The sequence below is a fragment of the Amblyomma americanum genome, chromosome 8 (assembly GCF_052857255.1).
Source record: "Amblyomma americanum isolate KBUSLIRL-KWMA chromosome 8, ASM5285725v1, whole genome shotgun sequence".
NCBI classification, from domain to species: Eukaryota; Metazoa; Arthropoda; class Arachnida; order Ixodida; family Ixodidae; genus Amblyomma; species Amblyomma americanum.
Window position 1 is genome coordinate 85,344,379 of NC_135504.1, and position 15,023 is coordinate 85,359,401.

The window sequence follows — 15,023 nt, forward strand, 5'->3', positions numbered from 1 at the left end:
TTCTCACAAACACAGCAGATGCCTGTGCATTGATGAAATATGGTTTTAAAGGCTTCGAGAATGTCTCACACAAGCTGGTACAGCTTACTTAGGAAGCGCTAGTTAACAGCTGTTCGACACCAATAAAGCCAAGTTGTTGAGCATCTCGGCAACTGCAGTGTAGTGAAAGCAACAATAAATATGGGATCAGGTGCTTATTCAAAGAGTAAAGTTTCTATCCCGATTGTCATGGCTCACGGAGCACTTCGTGATTGCTGCATTCTACCAATAGCCAAGGCAACCATGATAATGGACTTAATATTGCAAGCATTTGTCTAAAATGCATTTTCACTGCACGCTGCTAAGCAAAAAATAAATTGTAATCACAGCAGTTTACTGAAAATGCTTTTCATTTTTAATCACGATTCACTGCTATGGAAAACTCTATTTGTACAGATCTGATACAGAACCAAAGTGTTCATATTAATAAGGCACAATTGTATATGAGTTACTTGCTTTGAAAAGCTTAAGCATCTGATGTGGTCTTTTTTGGCATCAGATGAAATGCTCATGAAAAAGAGGTGCATTAGTGGGCCCACATTAAAGACTTCTGCATTGTGAAACACCGGAGAATGAGTTGTGACAATGGTTTTTGTTCGTACATAAGTGTTCCTGATCTGGTGATACATTACAACCCAAACTTAACACTAATGCTTTGGCTCAGACCATGATCACATGCAGGGGAGGCTGGATTCATTCAATTTGTTACGCAAATATTTACTACAGATATGGGCCCGCGCAGCCAGCAGGAAATAAAAGCAAGACTCTCCATATGTGAGAGCTGCTAAGCACACCGATGTTTTCACGCAGATTTCACAGTGCCGCCAGCTTACCTTTGTAGTCCGGCCACTCATAGTCACAAATTGCACTTTATGGAGCACAATGCCGCAGATTGCTGACGACGCGTCTGTAGTCCCGGTCGAAAACAGCCCAACGGCTGTGCAGCCGAGGTCGTTTCGCATACTCAAAGCACAAATTTCAGAATGGTCTCGTCGCACTCACGGCGGTTGTCTAACACAGTACACACGAACTACGATCAATATCGGTGATGGATATGCCGCAGTACGACGACTTGCGCTGGCGATCACTGCAACCGCTGCAACGAATGCGACTCGCTACAGAGCTCGAAGCTGGTAAGTTCATTTCGTCACGTAGCACTCACGGCAGTTCTCAAACTCGGTACACACGCGTGCACCCGAACCAGGATCTACTGTACAGCTCTAAGTTCATTTCAGCAATCGGAAAACAAGGCGTGCGTAGTAAGCTTTTCAAACGTAACTATACTTGCAGGCGATATCACTGACTTACGAAAAAGCACTCGTTCCGATTGCAATCACTTTCACTACACTGACGCTTGTCACTGCGCTGTGAAGCTTGCTGTATGCACAGGAAATTCATCCTGGGGAGCTGCTTCTCGGTGCTGTTCGTGAAGATCGTCGTGCGAATAAACAACACTTGAAGCTATCACAAATGGCTCCAAATAAACATATCGCGACACGGCACTGTTACGTCTGGCGTACCTGCTCAGTCATCTCAGTGTAGACGGCGCCAAAACAACTAGGGGGAAAGCGCCGCTTGCCGCTGTTGCACACAATAAAGCTCGAAGTCGCTGTGAACACTCGTAATAGTAACAGGCGGCCAAAAATATGTTTCTCGGCAGAGCTACTACCTACATGTCCTGGATTTTCACTCCGCTTCGCGGGGGCCGTCTTGCTGAGGAGGCGCGGCCTGGCGCTGGTGCGCTGCTACGTCACCGTACAGCAGCCAATAGCGTGATCCGACCATCCGCTCGTGCGGAAAATGTTGAAGTTGAACCAACTTTTGCACACAGTCGGATGCGTTCATGCGCTCCATTGTTCGGCCCTTGCGCAGCCCTTGCGCACTGTCTCAACGACCCGTAGGCATGCGGAAAAGTGATCGTACAAGTTCTTTTAAGCGTCCTCCAATTTTTGTTGCAGTTGGTCTGTTCTCTTGACTATGTCTGTTGCCTTGTCGCCAGAAGCACTGCTGATGCGGACGGCGTCGCATGTGTCCTCTCAACAAGTTTTACTGCGTCGAACACCCCTGCGTCCGCCCCTGTTTGTTTATACTGCGTCGCAATACGGGCACCCGTCAAGAACATCACTGATTATCCCGGTCTTTCACGGACACCCTCGGACGCCCCTCCCATTATGAACTGGTCGCAAGTCAGCTCCAGACGCGCCATAGCAGCACGCGTTCACTAATTCCCGCAGAGCTGAAACATACTCGGAAATTGTCCATCCTGGCTCTTGCCACCTGCGTTGAAAACGCTGGCGCTCGATGATGACATGTGACGGTAGGGAACAGAGTTGCTTCAGAATGACGACCGTAGCTCTTCGTCTGGGGCGTCCTGGCACGTTGCGTTCGTCGTCGTTGCAGGTGGCTGAGTAGCTTAATTTTTTCGTGCATAATAATTGACACCATCCTAATCATCGATGGGGATAAATGAGGAGTGCACCTTTATGATCTGCTGGCAGTGGCGAGCCTTCTTACAGCAACCCTTGGTACCAACTAATGAAAAGCCGGGACCCAAGGCCGGCCCGGCTTCAGTATAAACGCCGGTAGAGGCTGCATGTTGAATTTCGGTATAACCGCGTGCTGAGGCATTCTAGAAAACTCTGGAGTCTTCCTCGAAGAAAAAAAGAAAAGTTACTGTTTTTATGAACGCTGACCTTCCAAGTCTACTACGCAGCGTGGAAAGGAAAGGAGAGGGCGACGGACGGTCTCCGCACCACCACTGCGCGGGCATGAAAAAATATAGGAGGCTATGGTGGAACTCTCTTGGTTCCGTTAGGCCTCGCGTCTGACCGTTGCCGCCATGCGCTTCCCACCTGTCGGGGAAGTGGACGCCGCCGTCGTACACTTGCGATTCATGTTATAAAAGACTATTTTTTGGTTCCCCACAAAACTACTATGTGCTTGGCACTGTCCTTCTACTTGTCCCTACATTACGCCTTGAATTAAGGCCGCTTGGCTGTATTTTCTGTCGATGCGAACGGATTGTAGAGCTGGGATCTCGCATGCCCGTTCTGTTGAGACGCCATATTGTGTGCAGGAAGAAAACGCGTCTGCGTCCATAAATGAAGCACTCAACATTAATTTCAGCGTTTCCATTCTAAATACTTGTAGCTATACAGTATAGGCTTTCTATATACTTCACTTCTTCACTTTATTACCTTAAAGGGCCCCGGGATTGGGGGTGTTACATAAGTAGATTATGCAATTTCTGCTGTAATCCGGATCTACTTCCCGATGTTCATGGATTTCGAAGTGATGCCTTCGCACCGCGCTTACCACAGGGTACCAACGATGCCTGCCAAGGCAACATCGAAAACATGAAAAATAAATAAAAACTCCATCAAAAAGCAGAATGCAGATGAGCAAGGTACATGAAACGGAACATCCCTGTAATGAACCATTTTGATCCCTGTTGGAGGGCGACGCTCAGTCCAGTCGAGCAAAGGAAAATGACGTGAAGGACTCACATTTGCTGTCGAAGTTGCGCAGACGAGGCTTGATGTGGCACCAGAAGCATACGGACACAAATCAGTATTATTTGCCATAACTTTGCAGTGGCTTGTGCCGTACGACCTAATTATATCAATAGTAAGAAACTCTATGAATTATATAACTAGGGACCAATGTCGGCGAGATTTTGAACGCAGGCCGAATCAGTCAATGCGGTGGAGGCAGAAGACACCGAAGGGACACACATGAGGCTCAACAGTCAAGTGCTATACGAATGCCCTGAGGAAAGGACGCAGTAGATGAAATGAATATTGGCTTTTGAGGAAAGGAAAAGGCGCAGTACCTGTCACACAACTGGGTGGACACCCGAACCGCGCCTTAAGAGGATCGATAAAGGAGAGAGTGAAAGAAGAACGAGGCGTGCGTCGGTTCAAATCTGGCATGGTGAAACTTTTTTCGCACATTTTTTTTTTCATCGCAGTTTGCATTTAGCGTGACCTTAATGAGAAATCTTGTTTTGTTCAGAATCGCTTGAATATTATGTCGCGTTCTGAAATGAACTGCAAGCATCTGTTCTTTTAATGCATACCACGTTTATGTGAGCTGTCGAAAATCCGTTGTTAGTGAGCTGAGCTCGCACCAAGCTTCGAAAGCTTTCGTTCGCAGCGCCGCCAGACAGGTGGTTGCGAGTAGTTTACCTTTTTTTTTTTTGCCTAAATCTCTAACGATCAGCTGCCTTAGTAATTAGAACAAAATTTTGCCTCGTTTATTGCACCACGCATATGGCAAAAATAACGTTACTAGTTTTCTTTTAAAGCGTTTAACGTTACGCGACTTTAGCGCCGCCTTTTCCTTCACCGGTGGTAGTGTTCCTGCATATTGCACGGCGCAGGAACACTAGCCGGTGGCGGTTTGAGCGCACCAGGCGTACTGTAGGCTGTGTGCTACACTACCACTTTTAGTACGCTTAAACGCAGTCTGCGACGATTGCTGGCGGTTGTAGATGTTGTGGCTTTCTTCAGCTTGTGTTTGTAGAATGTGCGGCCTCCTTGGTGCTCTGGTAGTGTAACTGAACTAGAAAGCTGACGTATGGCCCCTGCGCCGCGAAAGACGTTCTTACGCGCATGGAGTTCTCAAAAACTGCTCTGACGTACCGCACCCAATATCACGCCGGAGCGGCCGGAGGGCCCGGCGCGCGAAGTCCGACTGAGTGATTTCTGACGAATGTAAGTACAGAACTGTAAAATGACTTCTGTGGTGCGTCGTGGGGATGCATCAGGGCTGCGAATGCATTTAGGCTTGGTCTTTACGTCTGGTATGCGAGCACGACACGATCACTTGTAGAGAGTAGATGTTTTGACAGGCTCGCGTGCCAGCTATGTGGCTTTTAGATTCGGCCCCTTGCGCTCTTTGCGTCAGCACCGTTGCGAAAAAGTCATGTGATAGAATTTCGTAGCGCGCTGAGGACTGTGAGGTGCCGCTTGATTTGTTATTCTGACTGAACAGGAGCAGCGGGTAAAAAGTAGACCATTAGAACGAAAAATGCTGTAGCGGCGCGCGTCTTTTGTTCTGCTGCCTGAGTGTGTACTCGATATGGAACATTGCCCGTCCTACGTCGCAGTCGCATGAAGTGCTGCGTTTCTTAATACCTTTGGTCAATGAAACTACGTTTAATAATATCAGAACCATTCCCTGGCAGTGCAACTGAGGTAGTGGCTCACTGGAATGTCTGTTGTCGTTTTATTTGAATTACGTTCAATATACTGAATGGCATTCCCCGTTTTCAGTCTGAAGCGATAAAAGTATAACGTGATTCGCGAATAATAGCTCTAAGGAGAGTATGACTGGCTTTGTAAACCATTTTTATGCAAAATAATGGACGCATAGGTAATTACTCATTAGCATCTACACCTGAATACATTGGACTGAACCGCTAGAGGCTGTAATGGGATGTTGCTTCTTTCATTATGTTTACGAAAGCATCTCTCTATCTAATTCAGCCTTTCTTCAAATGTGTCCGCAGTGAAGGACTGTACAGCTACCCCATTGTTATCATCACGCTGCTATTGCACCTCCTTTCATCCGTCATTGAGCCAACGCTACCTCAACCTGAGGTTAATGGCATCATCGACCTGCTGGTGCAGCCTATGAGCCATTGATACCGGATATCAAGCACGACACCTATAAAAGAAAAGGTATGTGTGGGTATCACAGACAGTTGTTTTTTTCTTGTCGTTGCTTGTAGCCTGACAAAAGTCTTCTGGTCCAGGATATGTCTCTCTCTTTCATTTGTTTTTCATCTTTTGAATGAGCATCAAGAAGGAAGAGAAAAGGTATTGCAGGCGTCATGAGAGCATGGCTCTAATCAAACGCATTGTGTTACAGTGTGTAATGCTTTTTTTAGTTTTTATGCTCACGCTTCTCCTGCTTGGGAATCTTGACCACAGTATAGACCAAATAAAAAAAATATATGTGCTTCATGACCTTTCTGTAGTAGTCCAAAAGCAGCAATTAAATTTCATAGCTTTACTTCACCAGTACCTACCTGTTACAAGGCACAGCAGGTTTGAAGTGAACCAGTGGTGTGATAACTGGTAGACATAGCAGAATGGGCAGTACATTATTGAATATTAGCGTTCGAGTGGAACACTATGCTTTAGAAGCACAGGTGTGGCTAGCATGAATGATTCGTACCATACGAGATCGTCCTTGCATTAACATTAAACCCTGTGAAGCTTATATTGAAGCTGTACTATTTATTGAAAGGCATTTGTTCGATATATCATGAGTGTCGCTAAGGTTATTGTTCTTTCACACTCCCTTTGTCACAACTGATTGCACTATAGTGTTGAAATGCATTTGGAATCTTTAGAATATTTGTTCATTCTTGTTTTTATTCATACAGACATTCAATTTCTGGTTGCACTACACTAGCTGAGCTTACGTCAACAGTTATTACCATGACCTTAACCATACCCCTTGCTTTACTTGAACCGATGCATTTGTCGTTGCCCCCCTCCTGAGCCGTCAAGTTTTGCTATAAGGTGTGCAAATTATTTCATTCACTTTCACGAGGCATTTATTGCTGCAATTAGTGGCATGTAATTGGCTAAAGAACATCCTCGGTACTCATTTTTATCTTCTTTGGAACACATTTTTTGTTTACTTGTTTTTCTTGTATTGAGCATGCCTCAGCACTGTAGTGATTCGTTGTTGGACAAGTAAAGAACTGTCAGTCCAGCTGTTCCCTTAGGGGCACATTGCTGAGACTTTTCTTGCTTGTAGGTCTGTGTGGCTTTACTTACAAGCATTGTATGTGACAGTGTGTGCCTTAATGTTCTGATATATATGCTTTAGAAAGGGCCACCCTGGCACTCCGACAACCTTGCTCACCTGTCTACTGTTTGTTTATACATTTTATGCCCCACACACCTGCTATAGCTCCAAATGGTGATACATTACAGTGGTGGTCCAACTGCGCCATTTGCGTTATTTTGCTGCAATTCTACTTGTCTGCACCTCGCTGCGCCCAACAAAGTGCAACTTGCGCCAAGTGCGCCAAAGCGCCACATTTGCCTTGCTAACACCACCGTAGAATGCTTAAAGCTTCTATTTGATCTTGTTCTGGCAGCCAGCCCCAGACATGACGATCGGCTTGCTTGTCAGGCTATGGCTTGTCCCTTGTCTTTCAGTTTCCCGCGCATTCGTCCAGTGTTGAGCAACAGGAAATCGCCAACACACGGTTCGGAGAACGAGCAAACGTAAGTATGGTCCCTTCATTAGGCGCTTGCGTTGTTATCGCAGAAGCTGTTATCGCGAAGTTGAAACGAGCCGGTAATTACATTGCAGCAGTCGAAACAAGTTGTCGGTGAATCGCATCATGCAAACGCGTACTACCACGTTGGTACTAAAGCGACAGCGAAGCAAACGTCATGAAACGGCATAGTCTGTGGCATATATATATATATATATATAGTGTGAAGGAGTAGTATTATAAAACAATGTCTTCGGCGATAGTTTCACGGGATTAGCACCGGGCACGTCGGCATCTACGAGCGAAAACATTTCTGGTCTTGTTCCCTCGTAGCCGCTGATCGCTCGAAAGCGCCGATATCATCGCTAGGCGCTTGGGAATTAATAACCGACGCTCACTAGCCGCAATATATTTTTATCGTTGTTGCTCATCGCATTAATTGTACACGAAGAAGAAAATGCGCTTATATCGGCGGCGCCGTTGGCTGCGATGCGAGCACAGGCTGGGTTGCCTGCCGTCGGTAGCCGTGTGCTCAGCTGAGCTCGAGAAGTATCAGAGCTTTCGTTGGTGTTTAACGTTTGACAGTGGATATCGTTTTTCATAAAATGTAAAATTTAGGCATCGCTTTATCTAGCGGAAATTGTTTTGCTTGAAAGGAGCTGCAGCCGATGTTTGTGTTGCCGGCGGCAGAGGCGCGCAAATTTGCAGTAGTCTAGAGTTACTCTATATGCTCGCTTATACAGTAACTCTATTGTAGTCGATTAGACCGTCGGTTGTGCAGTGCGCCGGCCGAACTTTGGACACCTCTCGCGCGGCACACGTCTACGGCACTGGAGACTGGTTCTCCGTTACGGCGTTTTCCGCTAGCTTGTAGGGTACGTTAGTTTCAGACTACAGTGCGACGCCAGCTCTTGTAGGTCGCGTACTACTGGAAGGGTTGATAGTCTTGCGACGGTGTGTTGCTTTTGCTGCGCAAGAATTAATATGACGTTCAATAGTAAAGAATGTTCGTGTAAGGAAAAGATATTCATATATTTACTTTTTAGCTTGGTGTACTGGGAAAGAATGTCGCCAGTGCGATTATTCGGAATGATGATTTTTTGTTATTAGAGTTGATGGTGTCCTAATTCTCATTTCTAGAATATAAGTTAACTGGTGTATTTTCTTGTTCTTTCTAGGGCGAAGTACCAAGTTCAAGGAGTCTGCTCAATGAAATTGATAGCAATAATGACCCCATTCATCTTTGGTGCAAAAATGGAGTTGAAGACACACAAGCACTCTGTATTGTCTGCAATTGCAATATTGATTGCTCACAGCACGGTATTGCTGCAGTAAAATGTCATGCGACAATGACGAAGCACATCCATGCGACTGCAAAGAACAGACAAAAAATTGAAGCCTCCAGCCTCCTAAATTGTGGCAAGCGGCTTTGAACTTTTCACCGGGAGCATCTCGCACCTCTCTACAAGATCAAGTTTGGAAGGCCGAAGCTCTTTTTGCCATGTCGATCACAACCAAGTGCATCCAATTTTCATGGGGCGACACCGCAACGGAAATCTACCACAAAATGTTCCCAGACAGCAGTGTTGCCAAGGGCTTCAGATGTGGCAGGTCAAAGCTGTCATGCATTGTGTCTGATGGACTAGGCCCATATTTCAAGTCAAAAGTGGTGGATGAACTATGTCATCCGGGTGTTTTCTATTCTATCATGGTGGATGAAACCCCAAAACCTGACCAGCGAGTGCCGCAACCTGATGTGCTTGCAAGGTTCTTCTCTGAAGCAGAACAGCATGTTGTCGTGGAACGCGTCCAGTCATATAATATTGGACGGGCCACCGCTGAGATCATTCTCCGGTGTGTAGGAGATGCACTTGTTCAGCTTCCACGACAGGGCATCATTTGTTTCTTTAGTGACGGTCCTAACGTCATGAGTGTCAGAAGCTAGAACAGCATCTGACATCAAGCATTGCCGGTCACTGCAGTTTACACAAAGTACACAATGCTTTTGCAAAGGGCTTAGATGCTTTTGTATCTGATGTAGAAGTGGTAAGAAATCTTTACTATTACTTCAAATCTGCTATCCGCTCGGAGCTATTCAGAGAAAGCCAGGAAGTCCTAGGTATTCCTTCACGTGTGCTTTTGCGACATGTGTCGAACAGGTGGCTCACTTTACAAGAATCACTGGGCCATATTCAGGAGCAATTTGATGCCAATAAAGACTACTTTGAAACAGCAAACAAGACTGGCCAGCGGTCTGCCACCCAAGGTCTTCATAACAAACTGGCCGTAGCATTATCTCAGAAATCACTCTATGCTGAGATACTTTTCCTGAAGAACTGTGCTGAGCTATTCACTGGCTTCTAGAAGCTGTTTCAGAAACAAGAACCCCTTTTGCACACTCTTCATTCGGAATTGTTATTAGTTCAGCGAGTTCTTAGCCGCTTCTTACGCAGTGAAGCTTACCATGGCAAGACTGTTGATGATCTGAAGAGTCTTAACCTGCAAGACTCCACACTGTGGCAAAATGGTGGTTTGAGCTAGTTGGTACATATTCACAATTTCACCAGCGCTGCGACTAGGAACAAGAACAGAGAAGGAAGACAAGGACAAGCGCTACTAACAACTGAAAGTTTATTTGAAAAAAACACAGATTATATGCACACAACTGACAACACACTGTGGAAGACAAAGCCCGAGTTGGGTACGGATACAGGTGATGCAATGCAGACCTGGGACATCCCTGAAAGAAAGCATTTGCGTCTTCGGGCCCGCGCTTTTTACATAGTGTGCTCACAAGACTTGCTGCAAAAGCTAGCTCTTGAAAACAAACTGCTGCAACATGCAAGCATCCTTGGTTCCACATAACTGCAGCGTAAAAAATTACGAGCACAAAAAAGGGGAGAAACACATACGACACGGACAAAAGCTGCACTCACAACTGATATTATTTCGCCAGGGATGGGAAATATGAAGGTTCCGCCGCGGATGCGCGCGCAGCAAGTACACGTACCTCGATCACAAAAACCAAAAAACTAAAAACAAAACTTTATCACACCGTGAAACCCATCTTATCGCCTGGCAGAGAAAAGGCCACATTCCGCTTTATACAGATGAACAGAAGTATCGCTTACGCAAAAAACGCCCTTTTTCTTTATATGGTAAGCTTCCAGTAGTTCACGTGCAGTTTGATCTTTGCTTTTGCCTAGAATCCTTGCATCTTCAAAATGCGGCGAACAATCCTGACAAGACCTGCAATGTTTAACTAAATTAACATCTTCATCTCTCTCTAAATTTCTTTCATGCTCCCTCAATCGATCGTTGACACATCTGCCAGACTGGCCGACATAGGCTTTTTCGCATGACAGCGGAATTTCATGAACCACTCCTGCCTAGCACTCTACAACGGGCTTAGTATGCTTTTTCCCGCAGCCAGTTTTTGTTGCCTCCTTACCGGAGATGCGAGGGCATAGTTGGCCGAGCTTTTTCGGAGCTGAAAAAAACCAGCGGCACCCCAAACCTGTTTGCTACTTTCTTCAAGTTATGCGAAACTGTGTGCACGTAGGGGGCTACTTCCGGACGCACCGTGCGCTCAACTTCCCTTGTCTTTGAGGACGTCGCCTTCTTCTTCACCTTTTTCAGGAGGGTTTCCGCAACGCTCGGAGCTCTGGCGTCAGGCCCGGTTGTACCAGGACTGGCTGTCGGCAACGTGCTATGACCGGTATCCACCTTGGCTGGCGGAATCCAAGATGCGCCATATCAAACGGACCACAGCTCATCTGACTCAGCTCTGGTGGAGCTCCTACCTAAGGTACGCCATTCGAGGTCCTGAGTCTACAAAGAGGAACTTACAAGCCAGTGGAAACCTCACGGTGTTAGGTGGGGTAGAACTGCCCCAGAACATACACGGTCTACTCGACAAAGGACCCAAGTACGGGCTTCCACCTTCTGTACCTGTTCAAGACCTGGCAGCACTCAACCGCCGTATAGCAAAAAAAGCGCCGACCGAGCAACGGGAGAAATGCTTACTCGAAGGTGTGGACACTCTTTTGAAAACAGCTGGTTTTTCATATAATAGTCATGTTGGCACGTCTTTGCGGAAGGTGGTTACTTACTTTCAAGATAACGGGCTCTCTCTTCTCCAGGCCGACAAAAATGGAGGGTTTGTTCTTTTACCGGAAGGTGTTTTCCGCGAAAAAGCCCTTCAGGCTGTGCAAAAAAACTTTACCCTGAAGAAAAGCCGTCCCACAACTGTAAACTGTCCAGGCAGATTATGAATTGTAAAGGCAATGCTTTGAAAGTGTTTTTTAGTGCCAAGACACACAAACCAGATGTACCGTTCCGAACTATTGTTAGTGAAAATGGTACATGGCAGGTGCTTGTTAGTCGGTTCCTGCAGAGATCCTTGCGAGGGCTCACCATTAATGACCTTTTTCTTATAAAGAATGCTAGAGAAGTTGTTGATTTTCTAAAAACCAACCGCAGCATTGGCTTCGCTTTCTCTGTGGATGTTGAAGATTTGTTTTATTCGATACCCCACCAGGAATTGTTTGCTTCACTGAAACAGTGCATTGACAAGAGTGGCGTCATCCCCTTCCAAAATTCTGCTGGTATGTCTGTTGACAATTTTCTAACACATTTAGAATTTTACCTTCAAGGAACTTTTATCGCTTTTAACAACCAGCACTACTTACAAACCAAAGGAATATGCATTGGGTCCTGCGTAGCACCCGTGTTAAGTGATATTTTTTTAGCTAGTATTGACCAGTTGTTAGCAACTGTTTTTAAACCGGACGAGGTCACTAAGGTGTACCGATATGTTGACGATTTTTTTATCTTATTGGACAAGCAGAGCCCTTTACACTACTGCGCTATTGTTGATAAGATTTTAGACGTTTTTAAACACCATGGAAAGGGACTGACCTTCACTTGCGAAGTGCCAAACGATAATTTTCTACAGTTTTTGGATATTCGTTTAAAGTTCGGGGGGGATCACGTGTGTTGGCGGTACTCTCCACGTGTGCAGAAACGTCTTTTGCCATATGATTCTGCACACTCTAAAATAATTAAAAGAAGCATTGTGAACTTATGCCTAGAATCTGCACTAGATAAATCGTGCGAACATGAAATGCAGACCAGCTTTGACGGCCAATTGGCAAGAGTATTGGACTCGGGCTACCCTCAGTCGATCGTGACGGCTGTTGCGGAAACCCTCCTGAAAAAGGTGAAGAAGAAGGCGACGTCCTCGAAGACAAGGGAAGTTGAGCGCACTGTGCATCCGGAAGTAGTCCCCTACGTGCACACAGTCTCGCATAACTTGAAGAAAGTAGCGAACAGGTTTGGGGTGCCGCTGGTTTTTTCAGCTCCGAAAAAGCTCGGCCAACTATGCCCTCGCATCTCCGGTAAGGAGGCAACAAAAACTGGCTGCGGGAAAAAGCATACTAAGCCCCATGTAGAGTGCCAGGCAGGAGTGGTCTATGAAATTCCGCTGTCATGCGGAAAAGCCTATGTCGGCCAGTCTGGCAGATGTGTCAACGATCGATTGAGGGAGTATGAAAGAAATTTAGAGAGAGATGAAGACGTTAATTTAGTTAAACATTGCAGGTCTTGTCAGGATTGTTCGCCGCATTTTGAAGGTGCAAGGATTCTAGGCAAAAGCAAAGATCAAAATGCACATGAACTACTGGAAGCTTACCATATAAAGAAAAAGGGCGTTTTTTGCGTAAGCGATACTTCTATTCATCTGTATAAAGCTGAATGTGACCTTTTCTCTGCCAGGCGATAAGATGGGTTTCACGGTGTGATAAAGTTTTGCTTTTAGTTTTTTGGTTTTTTAGGTTTTTTGGTTTTTGTGATCGAGGTACGTGTACTTGCTGCGCGTGCATCGGCGGCGGAACCTTTATATTTCCCATTCCTGGCGAAATAAAATCAGTTGTGAGTGCAGCTTTTGTCCGTGTCGTATGTGTTTCTCCCCTTTTTTGTGCTCGTAATTTTTTACGCTGCAGTTATGTGGAAGCAAAGTAACCAACTTGCCCAAAAGCTCGTTTTACTAAAGCATTCTTGGCTTGCACTTCACACATGCAGACTTGGAAGCCCGCTCACTGCGATACCTTGCTTCAAAACTGCCACAAGTGCTACAGCTGAATGAAGTGTCTTCATTAATTGATGAATGGTACATGCCTAAATGCGATCCAGTTAACAGTACTGCAATTGCAGTGCCTGAATGGATTGACAGCTCGTGGGCTTAAGTATATCAACGAAAATCAGCTGCTGGTGAGCAAAAGTACCCACTGATTGCCAAACTCGTGAAAGCCCTCCTGTCTCCCACATAGTAATGCAGATTGCGAGGGAGGGTTCAGTAAAAATAAGCGTCTGCTTGAGGGCCATGCCTGTTCGTCTCTTAATAGCCTGAATAGACATAGACTACGGCAGGTTAAGACGTATTTGCAAAGGTACAACGAGGATGCCACCAAACTACCCCTGTCACCTAAGCTGGTCCGATGTGTAAAGAAGGCAAGGACATGTTATGCAGATAGGCTTGAAAAGGAAAGTGAAGATTCGGAGGTGACGAAGCCTGCAACCACACAGACCCAGCCCAATGTCATTACTGTGGAACGACTGAAAAAGGGCTTATATGAAAAGGTTGCGTCATGCCGTGCATTACTTAAACGCGCAGAAGAGACAATCTCTACTGGCTTGGATCACAACAGCATGGAGCAGGTCCAAAGTGGGCAACAGTAGTTAGCTGAAGGGAATGCGAGCGTGGCTACTGCACTCCTCGAGTTTGACGAGCTGAGAAAAAGAAGTAGCAAAAATCACTGACTGAAAGAATTTTCCATATTTTCATTGTGCAATATATGTGGCTTAAATAGATAAAATTATTATTTATGTTTTAAACCCTATTTTACCGTGTAAACAAGACATGCTCAGATGGTGCATGTAGGCACGTCTAATAGCAAGATTATTTATACTTTTGATGCAGCTGTGTATGTCTAGTCATTCTCTTATTGCTGACAGCACAAAATTGTTTTTTGGCATTTATAGTCACTTTCTTATTAAGTTTTGTTGCATAAAACTGTTCTCACTAGTGTAAAAGTGCTATTTACATAGCGAAATAAGGTCTGTTTGCAACATACCATGGTTTCGTGCTGTGGGCACATGAGTTAAATGGCTGCGCTGCGTCAATCTGTCTTGCTTGTGTCTGTTTGCTGTAAAGAAATACTGAACAATTGTGCAGTAGTAATAAGCAGCACCAAATGTCATGCATTTGCTTTCCTCCTGCTCCAACTGATCCAAAACGCAAAATTTTGTGCTCCAGAACTGCTACAAAATGCAAATGTGGCTGCTCCTAAATTGCTACAAAACGGCCTTTTTCCTGCTCCAAAAATTGCTCCAAATCTGAGATTGGCTGGACCACCACTGACATTATCTAAAGACAGGTAAATAAACTTAACGGCAAGTAAAGTTGAGTTACTTTCTCCTAGCTGCTCTAAGAGAAACAAACATTATATTTCAGTGTGTTCGAGCTACCGCTTTTGTGAGCAAAAGCTGCCTGAAGTTTGGTATATACCGGTCAAGAAAGATGAAATAATTTTCACATTTGGTGGTGGTGTGTAAGTTATCTTCAAATGACTGGAATGACTAAATATCTCTTTATATTAAACCAAATAGGCATAACATGTTAATGTCATTTCCTGTGTATATCAGTGGGGGGCAGAATTGAGCACAACAGCATGTTATGGCT

The 15,023-nt window shown here is 45.3% G+C and overlaps 1 long non-coding RNA gene and 2 pseudogenes across 5 annotated transcripts in view; all 3 read left to right on the forward strand.

Moving 5' to 3' along the window:
* The first annotated feature begins 4,459 nt into the window (after nt 1-4,459).
* Nucleotides 4,460-15,023, forward strand: part of LOC144101971 (uncharacterized) — a 33,748-nt gene continuing 23,184 nt past the window's right edge. For 3 of the 4 annotated variants that reach the window (XR_013308123.1, XR_013308121.1, XR_013308124.1), the window contains exons 1-3: nt 4,460-4,754; nt 5,552-5,723; nt 10,922-11,090. This is a non-coding gene — a long non-coding RNA (uncharacterized LOC144101971). The remainder of the gene's footprint in view (nt 4,755-5,551; nt 5,724-10,921; nt 11,091-15,023) is intronic. The other variant, XR_013308122.1, reaches the window with a different exon arrangement.
* LOC144101557 (uncharacterized) lies at nt 7,179-9,646 on the forward strand (annotated as a pseudogene). The gene is made up of 2 exons (XR_013308013.1): nt 7,179-7,289; nt 8,461-9,646. The product of XR_013308013.1 is annotated as an uncharacterized LOC144101557 (transcript).
* LOC144101559 (uncharacterized) lies at nt 11,435-14,101 on the forward strand (annotated as a pseudogene).